The sequence below is a fragment of the Myotis yumanensis genome, unplaced genomic scaffold (assembly GCF_028538775.1).
Source record: "Myotis yumanensis isolate MYYU_CA2020_CCGP unplaced genomic scaffold, mMyoYum1.0.hap1 SCAF_5, whole genome shotgun sequence".
Taxonomy (NCBI): Eukaryota; Metazoa; Chordata; class Mammalia; order Chiroptera; family Vespertilionidae; genus Myotis; species Myotis yumanensis.
The window spans coordinates 435,662-450,082 of NW_027223756.1; positions in this window are offsets into that span (position 1 = coordinate 435,662).

The window sequence follows — 14,421 nt, forward strand, 5'->3', positions numbered from 1 at the left end:
CTTGCTGACGTGCGGGATGTTGCGGTGGATGGCGGAGCAGCTCAGGCAGATGAACACGCCCAGGTGTAGGAGGCCCAGTCGGGATCTGGAAGGCAAAGGCCAGAGTCTGGTCAAGGGGGGGAGCGGGGGCCGGTCACAGCCGGGAGCCCAGCCTGCAGGGGCCTCCCTCTGGCCTGGGCGGCCCCCTCTGTGCAGGGCAGCTGGGGGGAGGCTCCCCCCAGGGGAGCAGCAGCGCCTGACACCCCCCCTGCCCTGGGGCCAGAGCTGCCCAACCCCCCGAGTTGGACGCTGCATCCTGTGGGGGACACTGATGACCCAAGTCCAAGGACGGACGCGAAATGACGCACAATTTGTCCGCGTGACGGGGACCCTGGCTGGACCGTCCACGCAGCGCACTCGGGGGCGGGACACACCACGCGTCCAGTTTATTGAGAAGGTTGAGCAGACACGCATGTGGGTGATGCCGACTGGCGGTTGCTGACCCCCCAGCCCCACGTGAGAGGGGCCAGGGCTCTGAGCTTCTGTGGGTCAATGTCTCTCTCTGACCCACAGCACAGGGGCCCTCCTGTGCCCCAGCCCAGTGTCCAGGCCCCCTCTGTCCCCCAGCCCAGTGTCCAGGCCCCTCCCTGTCCCCCAGCCCAGTGTCCAGGGGCCCCTCCCCGTCCCCCAGCTCAGTGTCCAGGACCCCTCCCTGTCCCCCAGCTCAGCGTCCAGGCCCCTCCCTGTCCCCCAGTCCAGCATCCAGGCCCCTCCCTGTCCCCCAGTCCAGCGTCCAGGCCCGGACCTGTCCCCCAGCTCAGTGTCCAGGCCCCGCCCTGTCCCCTAGCTCAGTGTCCAGGCCCCTCCCTGTCCCCCAGTTCAGTGTCCAGGCCCCTCCCCGTCCCCCAGCCCAGCGTGCAGGCCCCTCCCTGTCTCCCAGCCCAGCTCAGTGTCCAGGCCCCGCCCTGTCCCCCAGCCCAGCGTCCAGGCCCCTCCCTGTCCCCCAGTACAGCCCAGCGTCCAGGCCCCATCCTGAAGGCAAGAAGTGGAGGCCAGGAGGCAGGTGGGCCTGGCCCAAGACACAGCTTGTAAGTGACACTCGGAATAGAGACGTTTCAGAGAAAAAAGCTGCGTCGCCCGCGGGCTGCCCAGCCTGACTCTCCCCGGGGCTGCGGGCATGGAGTGGCCTCCTGTGGGTGGACGGCTGGGAGGGCAGGCGCACTGGGGTCTATGGGGGGTGGCAGGGGCTCCGGGTGGATCTGGGCGGCAGGGGAGGGGAAGTGCCCGCCCTCACAGGGGACCCCCTCCTGCACTGGGATTGGCTGACATCAGGGGCCCACCAAGGGCCTGCGCGGGGCGGGGCAGAGACCCCAAGGCCTGGGAGCCTTGGATCTGAGGGGCCTCCCCCCCCCGCCCCCCCCCCGCCCCCTCCACTCAGAAGAGCTGTGCCCGGAGGGGAGGGCCGGAGAGACGGGCCCCTCCCACCAACACCTCTGCACGCCCAGCACACTCCTGCCCACGTGGCCTCCTGCCCTCCACCAGGTCCGCGGCCGCAGTCTGCCAGCCCCCAAGCTGCAGCGGTCCTTTCGGGGCGCACAGCACACCGTTTTCTGCTTGGAAGACTCTCCCAGGCCACCTCCAGCCCAGAGGCTGCCCCCGACCCTGGGGAGTCCCCCCCCCCCGCCCCCCCGCCTGCGCCTCAGCCCGAAGGTCACCGCACACCAGCTCCCTGACCCCTGGGGGGCGGGGGGGGGGGGGCAGTCAGAGGCCTGTCGCTTCCAGAGCACCCACCGCGGGCATGTTAGTTCCTCTGCCGCTTACCCCCCACCCCACCTCGCCCCGAGAAGGTAAAGGTGGGCTGCCCGCAGGTGGGGCCCGCTGTCCGCCCTGCCCTGGGCTCCCTCCACCTGCAGGGGGACCGCCGGCGGCCCGAGGGCCAGGCCTCCACCTGCGGGGCCGGGGCTGGGAGGGGCCAGACCAGGCATCGGTGAGGCCCGGAGGGGGCGCGGGCTCTGGGGGGGCTGGGGGCCACCCCCCGGTTCTGAGCCTCCGTGGGGGCAGGGGGACACACCGACCTCCACCCACGGGCTCTCCAGCCACAGACAGGAGACCCCACCCAGGCCGAGCTGTCACGGGCACGCGGGGACACGGGGTTTCCAGTCCCGTCCGTCCTCTGGGCTCCGTCCCCCTTGGGGTCCGCGTCGCTCACACGGCCGGACAGCGGCAGAGGCCCCGCAGGCCCCGCCCAGGGTCCCGGGAGCTCGTGGGCAACCGCCCGCCCACGGCCCGCCGCCCCGGGACACCCTGGGCCTCGGCCCCGCCGCCCCGGGACACCCCGCCCACGGCCCCAGGAGCCGGCTCCCTTTGCGAAAACGCTGTCCCAACAGGAAATGAGGAAACCCTCGGACCCACGGCCGGAACCTCGGAGACACCGACAGGGAGGAGCCCCGGGGGCGCTAGGGCCACGCGGACTCGGGGAGACGGCAGCGGGGGCTCGGCCTGGGGGCGGGGCCTCCGGGGGCGGGGCCTCGGGGCGGGGCCTCCGGGGGGCGGGGCCTTGTGGGGGCGGGGGCCTCCCGCGGGGCAGCGGGCGAGGGCGGGGCTGGGGGCCCCAGCGGCCGTTTCCATGGAAACCGCAGGCGCAGGGCAATCGGTGGTTTTTTCCTCCCGAAGCAGGAAAGGGGCTGTGGCCTCCTCACGCCGCCCACTCAGCGGCCAACCCCGCGGGACACACATCGCGGGGCCCACGGAGCCCCAGTGTGTGCTGTCCGGCCTCTCAGCGCGATGGCCACGCCCAGCTTTAGGGGGACACAGGGTGTGGCCCAGGGAGGCGGCGCCCAGACGGTGGCCACGCCCTGACTAACGTCCTCTCCCAGCCGCCCTGCCCCAGGGCCAAGGGGGGTCACACCTGCCTGACCTCGCAGCTGGGGGGACCCACGGGAACCCCTGCGCCCACCTGGTGTGTGTGTGTGTGTCTGTGTGTGTGTGTCTGTGTGTGTGTCTATGTCTGTGTGTGTGTGTCTGTGTGTGTGTGTCTGTGTGTGTGTCTATGTCTATGTGTGTGTGTGTCTGTGTGTGTGTGCGTGTGTCTGTGTGTATGTGTGTCTGTGTGTCTGTGTGTGTGTGTCTATCTGTGTCTGTGTGTGTGTCTGTGTGTGTCTCTGTTTGTGTGTCTGTATCTGTGTCTGTGTGTGTCTGTGTGTGTGTCTGTGTGTGTCTGTGTGTATGTCTGTGTGTGTCTGTGTGTGTGTCTGTGTCTGTGTGTGCCTGTGTGTGTCTGTGTGTGCATGTGGATGTGCACACGTGTGTGGGGGCCAGAACCCATCTTGAGCAGATGCTTGTAAGGAGGGTTCAAGAAGTTTCAAGCCCTAGCCAGTTTGGCTCAGTGGATAGAGTGTCCGCCTGCAGACCAAAGGGTCCCGGGTTCGATTCTGGTCAGGGGCATGTACCTCGGTTGCAGGCTTGATCCCCAGCCCCAGTTGGGGTGCAGACAGGGAGGCAACTAATTGATGTTTCTCTTGCACATCAATGTCTCTCTCTCTCTCCCCCACCCTCCCCCCCCTTCCACTCTCTCTAAAAATCAATGAAAAATATCCTTAGGTGAGGATTAACAACACAAAGTTTCAAATTAAGAAATGGAGACACTAAACCTTTTAAATAAGAATAAAAAGGACCACAATCCCAACCAGGTGCACAAGCCCCCCATCAGGTCTATCCCTCTATACAAGCCCCCCATCTGGTCTGGCCCCCCCTCTACATAAGCCCCCCCATCTGGTCTGCCCCCCTCTATATAAGCCCCCCATCTGGTCTGCCCCCCCTCTATATAAGCCCCCCATCTGGTCTGCCCCCCCTCTACATAAGCCCCCCATCTGGTCTGCCCCCCTCTATACAAGCCCCCCCATCTGGTCTGCCCCCCTCTATATAAGCCCCCCATCTGGTCTGCCCCCCTCTATATAAGCCCCCCATCAGGTCTGCCCCCCCTCTATATAAGCCCCCCATCAGGTCTGCCCCCCCTCTATATAAGCCCCCCATCTGGTCTGCCCCCCTCTATATAAGCCCCCCATCTGGTCTGCCCCCCTCTATATAAGCCCCCCATCTGGTCTGCCCCCTCTATACAAGCCCCCCATCTGGTCTGCCCCCTCTATACAAGCCCCCCATCTGGTCTGCCCCCTCTGCACACGCCCCCATCAGAGCTGGGAGGGAGACAGGAGGGAGGGTGTCCACATGCACAAAACCCCGCATCCTGAGCTCAGAGTCCTCCTCGGGGGAAGGAGGGCCTGTGGTGGGCCGAGCTGGCTGGGGACACCCCGGCACCAGGACCCCTTCATCCGGCCAGGACCCCACACCCTCGTCCTGGGCTCCATGTCACTGTGCCCCGCTTCCCAGGCCCGACAGAGGAGCTGACGGGACCTGCTCCTGCTCGCTGGCCTCCTGTGGGGCCGGGAGTCAGAATCCCTGCCCCACGGGCTGGAGTCGAGCTCCAGGGCCCGTGAGACCTCGAGGCCAGTGGGTACCACCCTGGGCCTAAGGGTGGGGAGGGCCTGGGATGGAGCCCATGGACCCTATAGTAACAGGAGGGTGGGAGACGGGACCAGGCCGGAAGCTCAGGTCCACGCCTGCCCCAGCCACAAACGGGGGGGCTGCCCCCGTGTCCCAGGCCACTGCCTGACTCTCAGTCGGGGAGACATCGCCTGTGGCTCAGGGCAGACCGTCCAGGCACCAGCTCCCCAGGTGCCAGCGCCTCCGTCTGCTCTGCCCTGCCTGCTCCAGGCCGCTCTGGCTGACTCAGCCCCCTGTCCATTTCCGGGAGGTGGACGGACTGGGACACGTGAGGCAGGTAGGGCTGAGCCAGCAGAACAGGTGCGTCCCGGCAGCCAAGGCCCAGCAGGGGAGGAGGGGCTGGCCGAGCCCGTGGCCGGCTCCCAGGCCTTTGCCCTTCCTGAGGCGAGGCCGCGAGAGGAGGGCTGAGATTCTGTGCTGACAGCCACGGGGCTGCTCTGGGGCCCGCTCAGGTGGGAGGGGCAGGCCTGGGCCCGTGTCAGGGCCTCACGGCCAAGGCCCCGTCCCCTCCCAGCCCGCCCTGGGGGCAGCCCAGGCCCCTCACCCTGCCAGCGGGTTGTCACCTCCATAAGCTACATTTAAAGAAGAATTAACACCGATCCTTCTACATTCTTCCCAGAACTAGAGGAGGAGGGACTGCATGGTCCTGATACGGAAACAGAGAAGGAGCTGCGGGAAAGGGAATCGCAGGCCAACGTTCTCACGAACACAGATGCAAAATCCTCAACAGAAGGCGAGCAAAACGCACTCAATGGGACATTAACGGTATCACACACCAGGGTCCAGGGCGTTCAGTCCAGGGACGCAAGGCCGGTCCAACACCCGCTGGTCAGTGTGAGAGACCAAACAGACACACAGAAGAGAAACCGCACGATCGTCGCACAGATGCCAAAGAGGCCTTTTAGGAGACTCAACACCCGCTCACGACAAGTACCCTCCACAGATACATCAGAGGAGCGTGCCTCCGCGTGGCAGAGACCACGGTGACCAGCCCACAGCTAACAGCTCGCTCGGGGTGAAAAGGGAAAGTTCGCCTCTAAGATCAAGAACAAGACAAGGATGCCCACCCTCCCCCTTTTATGCAACTAGTCCCGGGCGTTGTAGCCAGAATTAGGCAAGAAAGACAAATAAAAGTCACCCAACTCAGAGAGAAGTGGCAGTTTCACTCTTGCAGATGACATGACGCCGTGTGTGGAAAATTCTAAAGGCTCCACCCAAAACTGTTAGGACTAGTAGACAAACTCGGCAAAGTTGCAGGACACAAACCGCTACAAATATCTCTTGTGTTTCCGGACACTAATACACGATCAGAAAGAGCCATTAAGAAAACAATCCACTTACGATCGCAATAGAGAGAATAAAATTCCCAGGAACAAGTCTAACCAGGGACACATCTAGGCATTTGCAAAGCATGGGGACAGGCTCTGAAGAGACATTTTCCGAGACACATCATAGGAGGTGAAAGGCCCGCACACGGGACTATAAAACGTCGATGAAGAAATTAAAGACTCGGAGAAATGGAAGGGTACTCCTTGCTCAGAACTGGAGGAAGGAGCGTCGTTAAAATGGCCATCTTGCCTAAAGCGATCTACAGATTCCACACAATCGCTACCAAAACCCCCCTGGCATTTCCCACAGAAATAGACCAAGTAATCCTAATGTGTATGGAACCACCACTGTATGGGGCCACACAGAACTAAAACCTACTGCACAGCAAAGACCCAGAATCGGCCAAGCAATCCTTGGGGGGGGGGGGGGGGGGGGGGGCTGGAGGCATCATACTCCCAGATTTCAAACTGTATTACAAAGCTACAGTAATGAAAACAGTACGGCATCGGCATAAAAACGGACGCACAGAGGAATGGAACAGAGAGCCCAGGAGTAAACCCTCGCATACACGACCGGTTACTCGACGACACAGGAGGGAACGCGCGGTGGGGAAAGAACAGTCTCTCCGCCAACGTGCTGGAAAGACCGGGCAGCCGCGTGCCGACAGTGAGGCTGGGCTGCTGTCTGACACCGAACACACAGATCAACTCCAAAAGGGCTTAAAATTCGAGGTAAGACTTGGGACCACAGAACACCCAAACAAAGCACAGGTGGTGAGCTCCCTGGCAGTGGTCTTGGCAATGCTTTTTGGATTAGAAACCAAAAGCAAGAAGGCAAAACAAAGTGGGGCCACACAGAACTAAAACCTACTGCGCAGCAAAGGGACCAGCAACAAAACGAAAGGCAGCCAACGAACGAGAGAAAGCAGCACAGGTCGGACCTGATAAAGGCTTAACGTTCAGAAACACAAAGAATTCAGACAAGTCCTGGCCGGTTTGCTCAGTGGATAGAGCTTAGGCCTGCGGACGGAAGGGTCCCGGGTTCGATTCTGCTCAGGGGCACAGGCCCGGGTTGCAGGCTCGATCCCCAGTAGGGGGTGTGCAGGAGGCAGCCCATCAATGATGCTCCCTCACCATTGATGTTTCTCTCTTTCTCTTCCTCGCCTTTCATCTCTGAAATCAATATATATATAAAGCAAAACAAAAACTCATACAAGTTCAACAGCAAAAAAACCCCAAACCAAAAACCCCCAATCATTAAAACATGGGCAGGCTGGGTGGAGGGGGGCAAAGGCCGGGGGAAATGGGGACATCGGAATAGCGTCAACCCTTAAAAAAGCAACAACAAACGGAACATGGGAAGACACTCTGAAGACGCCCCCAGGTACCTGGAAGGTGTTCAGCACCCGTCACTATTCACCAGGGAAACGCCAATCAAAACCACAGCCAGCCATTGCCTCCACCTGGCAATGGTGCTCACCGGAACCGGGACCAGGCTGGCGAGAAGGTGGAGAAGGGGAGCCACGGGCCCTGCTGGCTGGGGTGCCAATCGGTGCAGCCCGAGAGAAAGCAGCCCAGGCCCGGCACGCCCGGCTGCCATGGACCCAGCGACAATGGGAACCCGGAGGAAAGACGCGCAGCGCGCACTGTGTGGCGGCCGGGGTCTGCGCACAGGTGAGCGGAGGTCAGTGGGGCCACACACACGCACTGGCTATGCTGCAGCCGTAAGAAGGAAGCCTTGCCCGGCGGTGCGGCCCAGTGAGTGAGCTTCGGCCTAGGAACCAGGAGGTCACGGTTCCATTCCAGGTGGAGGCACAGGCCTGGGTTGGGGGCTCCATCCCCAGTGAGGGGCGCGCAGGAGGCAACCGATCCATGATGCTCTCATCACTGATGTTTCTATCTCGCCCTCTCCCTTCCTCTCTGAAGTCAATAAAAATATATTTAAAAAAGAAGGAAACCTTGTCATTTAGGACAGCGTGGATGAGCCCTGAGGGCGTGTGCTGAGTGGAGTAAGTCAGAGAAAGACAAATACCATATGTGGGATCTGAGAGAAACAAACCCCAAAGGCACAGAGAGAACCGACGGGCGGCTGTCAGAGGCGGGGAACATGGGTTCGGAGGGTGAAACGGAAAAGCTTCCAGTAATAAGATGATTTCTGGGCGTGTCACGCACACCAGGGCGACCACGGCTCATACTGTGTCAAACTCTGAAAGTTGCTAAGAGAGTGGATCTTAAAAGCTCTCACCACAAGAAAAAGACACTGTGAGGTGGAGGAGGGGAGGGAGGGCATAACTGGTGATGGAGAAAAATTTAATTAAGAAAAATAACTTGTTACTATGTGAGGTGATGGAGGTTAAGTCCAGGTACTCTGGAGACCACTTCACAGCACACGCGACTATTTAATGGTTATGGTGTACATCTGGGACTCCTCTAAGTTACATGTCTGTTATATCTGAATTTTTAAATATGTTTTTATTGACTTCAAAGAGGAAGGGAGAGGGAGAGGGAGAGAGAGAGAAGCATCAATGATGCGAGAGAATCACTGATCGGCTGCCTCCTGCACGCCCCTCACTGGGGATTAAGCTCGAAACCCGGGCCTGTGCCCCGACTGGGAATCGAACTGAGACCTCCTGGTTCCCAGGTCGACGCTCAGCCCCTGAGCGGTGTGAGCGGGCACATCCGCCTGTTTTAACAGAAGAGTCTGCCACTCGGTGGGCCTTGCAGACGCCGTGCTCCCTGAAACACGCCGGACACAGAAGGACAAACCTGCACGGCCGCACTCACGGAGACCAGGGCAGAGCCAGTGGGAGGGGGTGCGGGCTGCGGTGGGGGCGAGAGGAAGCGTGATGGGCACGGCGGGGGTGGAGGCCACAGCGCGGTGTGAACGCATCGGGTGCCACTCGGCTCAGCGCTCCAAGTGGCTGAGATGGCAGCTTCGCGTTAAGTGTGTTTTAACACAAGAAAAGCACCCACTGGCCTGGCCGCCCAGGGCCTGACAGCGAGAGGCAGGCACTAGAGGTGTGTGTGGGGGGGGGGGGGGGGGCGGTAGAGCAGGAAGTCCCGGCTTCTCCACGGCGACCACGCCCCTCCTGGCCCCGCCACGGGGACCCAGCAGGGTCCCTCCCAGTACCTTCCTCACAGTGGACCCCGCCCAGCGATGCCGGCTGCGGGCCGTGGGGATAGGTGCGCACCCAGGTGAGGCACCTGCGGGAGGCAGCTGTGCGGGCGGGGCTCGCCCTGAGGGTGCTCGGTGCCGCCATCTGCAGGGTCCCCGTGGTGAAGAAGGTGACGTTCCGGCAGGGGTGGGCGGGCTGGGGGGTCAAGGGGGGAAAAGGGGTCATATGCAATACTTTCAACAATAAATAACTGCTTTTCAAAAAAGAAGGTCTCGCCAGGCCTGTAACTTCAGGTCACGGCGTCGGGCCTGGGAGCTGCCACTGTCTGTGAGCCTGAGCCAGGGCTCCTGGACACGAGCAGTTCAGCTCACACTCTGGCCACAGGCACACCGGCTCCCCAGCAGACGCCTAGCAGTTGGCAGGAACACTCGTGGGAGCTCCGCACCCACCACAGGTTAACAGATCCCGGGTTTCCTACCGCGGGTCCAGGCAGGGGCGCGGGGCGGAGCCTCTCCCAGCAGCAGCTCGGGGCTCCTGGAGGGACCACCCTGCACAGGCCGCCCTGGGGAGGCTGGGAGACAGGGCCCGTGTTCAATGTCATGGGGGAGGGTCGGGAAGCGGGTGTTGGGGGCTGCAGGGGTCCCCAAACCTCCTCCCTCCCCCAGCCCTCGCAGGGCCAGCTGGCAGGCCCGCACTGTCCTGCTGTCCAGGGCTGATGCTGGCTGGCCGAGGTGGGGAGAGCTAGTGCCAACATAGCACCCGGCCCTCCCCTGCCCGGGCAGTGCCAGGGGGGTTCCTTGCCGCCATCTGGGCCCCAGCGGCGGCTTCACCTGGAGGAGGGTGTGGGGGCCTTCAGGCAGCGAGAAGGCAGGCCGAGGGCACAGCAGGGCGCACAGAGCTGTGGCTGGGCATCAGGAGTCCTGTCTGCCTTTGAGGCACCGTGTCCCCTAAGGCCCTCAGGTCCCCCACCCGTGAAGTGGGGGCGACTGCTCAAGGCTGGCCTGCTCCCAGGCCACCTGGCGGGGGGGCTGGATGCGGATGGCCTGGGCCAGGGGAGCCGGGCTCTGCGAGAGCCACCCAGGCCGCGGCCCGGGACCAGAGGCCGGAGGGCAGTGTGGCCAGGAGGCAGGGTGGGGACCGGCCAAACCTGAGCGCCCAGCTGACGGCCCTTCCCCCTGACCCCCTGGCACTTAAGTGGAAAGGCAGGTCTGGGAGGGGAGGAGTCTGCCGGTGAGGGCTCCGACCCAGCAATCCCTGGGGCACTGGGGAGGCCGCCCTGTGGGATACCAAGCGCCCCGTGTGCTGCCCCCTCCCCCACCCCAGCCTCGGGCGGCTGACCAGCCGGTTCCCAGGACCTGGGGCCGCAGCGGCCCCTCCCTGCCCACGGGGGGGGGGGGGGGGGGTGCAGGGGGAGCGGGAAGGTCCTATTGGGCTTGTCCCAGGCCGCCCAGGTGACGGGGGCACATGCAAGGACTTCCCATCACCTGCCCAGGGCCACCCACTCCCGGTGCCTTAGGGGGTCCCGGCTGGGAGCCCCCCCCCAGGAGCGTCCAGGGCCCAACTGAGGCGCCTGGGGACAGTCCCTGCGTGAGGCCGCCTCGCCCCGGGATGAGGGGGTGCCCTGGGGGTTGTGCCCCCCCCACCCCCGGAAGTCCCCAGTCCCTTTCCTGCGGACCCCAGGGAGCCGGCCACCCGGGCAAAGTCCAGGAGGTGCCCGCCGGGAGGGCGGGGATGGGGGCGGGGGCGGCCGGCCTGCAGGGCTTCCCCCCTGCTGTGCGGGGCGCGGCACCGGCTCCGAGGGGCCGTGACGTCGCTGCAGGTCGCGGGGCCAGGTGGACGCCCACGCCCAGCACCGCCGGGGCTCCCATCCTCCCGCCGCCCCGCGCGGCGCTATTTCCTCTTTCTCTGCGGAGCCCGAGGTTTCGCAACGCGGCGGGTCCGCGGATGACAGCGAGCCCGGAGCCCGGAGCCCGGAGCCCGGAGGGGGAGGGGAGGGGAGGGGAGGGGAGGGGAGGCGGCGGGGCGGGGGGCGGGGGGAGGGCGCGGGCCTGGACTCGGTCCCGCAGGTGCACCCGGCGCGCCCCACCCGCGCGGGGACCAGGTTGCGCGCCCGCGCCCCAGCCACGCCGGCGCCATAGCGCCCTCCCGGTCCCGGTCTGCATCCCGGCGGCACCCACCCCGGCGGCGCCCCGGACCCGCACCCACCCCGGCGGCGCCCCCGCCCCCCCTCCCCCGCACCTACCCGGGGCGCCGCAGTCGGCGCAGCGCGCGTTCCCGGGCCGCCGCAGCAGCTCGCACACCCGCGGCCGCTCCTGGGCCATCGCCGCGACGCGCCCCCCGGGCCGGGCGGGGCCAGGAGGTCGCCTCCGCCGCTAGGGCCCCTCGCGGGCTGCCCGCCTCCGCCCCTGCGCCATGCGGGCCTCAGCCGGAGCGCCGGTTCCGCATTCCTGCCGGCCGGTCGCCGCCGCTCGTGCCGCCGCCGCCGAGCCGCCAGGCGAGTGCCGCGCGGGGCCCGGGCGCAGACGGCGCGCTCTGGCCGGCACGGCCCGCGGGCGGCCCCCAGCGGCGCGGGCAGGCGGCCTCCTCGGGACGCACCCAGACTCGCGCCGGCCTCTGGGCGGCCCGACGCCCACCCCGTCCACGCCCCATGTGCCACCCGCTCTGCACTCGGCCACCAGCCACCCTGTGGGGGGCGGGGGACGCGGACCTGCCGGCCTGGGGGGGGTCGGGGTGCCAGCACCCCCGTACCCACTGCGCCTTCCCGGCCGCAGCCCGCCCAGCCCCCCGCTGAGTGCTGGGGAAGGAAGGGGTGCTGCCCGGAGCTGGGGACCCCCCTCACCATCTCTGCCCCGGGGGAGACAGCCAGCACGTGACAAGGCGTCCAGTCGGTGGGTGCTCAGGGGGAGTAAGGGCCACACCTCCATGCTCCCGGGCCGGGACCGGGTGGGCCAGGCCCTGGCGAAGCCCTCCTGCCGGGGCCTCACGCAGGAAGGTGGCCGGACAGAGAGGAGGGGGCGGGCACAGGTGTCCCTCCTCTGGTGCCCTGCGTTTTCTGATTGTTTTCTCCTTCAGTTATGAGCGCAGTGACACATCCTGTTCAGAACAAATTGCAACAGAGGCCTGAAGTCACAGCCTCCCCCGCCAGGCCCTGCTGAGCCCCTCAGCACCTTCCGGAAGCCTCTATCCTTCCCGTCTTACCCGCAGGCCGCCAGGCTGAGGACCCGAGTAATCAGCAGAGACCCCCCACCCAAGGGCCAGGACCCCACAGCTCCCAGCCCAGCCCAGGGCCTCCAGATGTCCAGGCCCGAGGAGAACCGAGCAACCACCCCGAGTCCTCCTGACGAGTGACATTCGGCTACTGGAATCTCAGACTGCGAACGAGCCCGGCTGTGCCCGCAGGAACCCTCTGCCTGCGAGCCCTCGGGGCGGGCAGCCTGTGGGCGTGAGAGTGGCCTTCACTTCTCTCCCGAGTTGCCAGGGTTGGGGGGCCATGGCCGGGCGACACTCTGGGTCTGAGACTCAGGCCTCGGCACCCCAGCTCCCGATGGACACTGAGGGCTGAAGCAGCGAGCACCCATCTGGCCGGACTGGCCTCGGCCCTGGACCCTGGCATGGGTGGAGGAGGAGCGGGCACGCCTGGCAGAGCAGACCCTGCCCCTGCCCTGCCCCCCACACGCACTGGAGCTCGGGCTGAACAACCACAGGACCTGGAGCGGCCAGTCCTCCCCCCGCCCTCCCTCCCAGGCCGCATCCTCTCCTTCGCCTCCTCCTCCAGGGCCTGCTGCCTGCCCGGGAGGCGGCCCTCCCCTGGCCCCACAGGGTGAGGCCGCCCAGGGAAGGCCACTGGGCCGCAGGGCAGGCTGTGCGGCCGGGGACAGCCTCCTGGAGGGGGTGCTGGGCACGGCCTGCGGAAAAGCCAGGCTCCCCACGCAGCCCTGGGCACACAGTCCGCTGGACCACCCCCTACAAAAGGGTCATTGTGTTCCACCCAGAGAAACAGAAAAGCCAGAGGAAAGATGGGGTAGCAGCTTTGGGGGAGCTCTGCTGGGGGGCCGGCCCATGGAGCCAGCGGCCCTCCCCCTCCCGGGGGCCAAAGCCAGAGGTGCAGGGAGACACAGCCCAGAGGCCCTCACAGGTGGGGTGTCCGGGGCCCTGAGGCCGAAGCAGCGAGCACCCATCTGGCCGGACTGGCCTCGGCCCTGGGCCCTGGCATGGGTGGAGGAGGAGCGGGCACGCCTGGCAGAAAAATAAAGATAATTTTTGCTTAGTTCCCCAAAGCCGGGGGGAGGGGGGGTCTGAGGGTCAGGCCCTGGGGCTGCTCCCCGGGCTGCGGGGCAGGACGTGCTGCCAGGCCCCTGTGGGCACGGACGCGAGGCACTCAGCTGGGCACAGCCCTGAGCAGAGCGGCTCCCAGGCAGCCACCCTCCTGCGGACGGTGGGGACCGGCAGGGAAGCTTGCACACCCACTCGCAGCCATTCCCTTACCTGCGGGGGGGGGGGGGGGGGGGGGCGGCGGGCGGAGCGCACTAGGACATGGGTTCCCACTCCACCCCGGGCCCCGCCTCTTGCAGCAACGGCCATGGCACTGTGGGGCTTTGTTTTTGTTTTTTAACCCTCATCCGAGGATGTTTTCCCATTGATTGTTAGAGAGAGTGGAAGGGCAGGGAGAGAGCTAGTGGGGGGGGGGGGGGGGGGAGAGAGAGAGAGAGAGATTGGCTGCCTTCCGCACACACCCAGACAGGGCCAGGAATCCACCTGCAACCCAGGCCTGTGCCCTTGACCCTTAGTGGGAGCACCAATGCTCCCATCACTGGGCAACACCACCCCGGGCGGAGCTGCGGGTTTTAAGTTCACAGGCAAATGGGTGCCACACGCAAAGAAGTCCACTTGTGCCGGCCCGTGTGGCTCAGTGGTTGAGCGTGGATCTCATGAACCGGGAGGTCACGGTTCAATTCCCTGCCCTGGTTGTGGGCTCGATCCCCAATAGGGGGCGTGCAGGAGGCAGCTGATCAATGATTCTCTCTCATCATTGATGTTTCTATTGTATCTCTCTCTCTCTCTCTCTCTCCCTCTTCCTTCCTCTCTGAAATCAATAAAAATATATTTTTAAAAACCACTGGTAAGGAATTCTTACAAGTCAATAATGAAAAGCTAAGTGACCCAGTTAAACATTGGACAGGACCCACATGGCCATTTCTCCAAGGAAGACACACGCGGCCACGGAGCCCGCAAAAGGTGCTCCCACCGCCAGTCACCAGGGAGCAAAGTTCGGGCTCTGAGAGGTGCCAGCTCACACCCAGGGGTGGCGAGAACTTAAAAACGGAAGACAGCCCTGCCCGGGCAGCTCAGATGGTTAGAGTGTCGTCCCAATACGCCCAGGTTGTGGGTTCGAGCCTCGGTCACAGCACACGCAATAAGCGAGCACTGAGTGCGTGGAT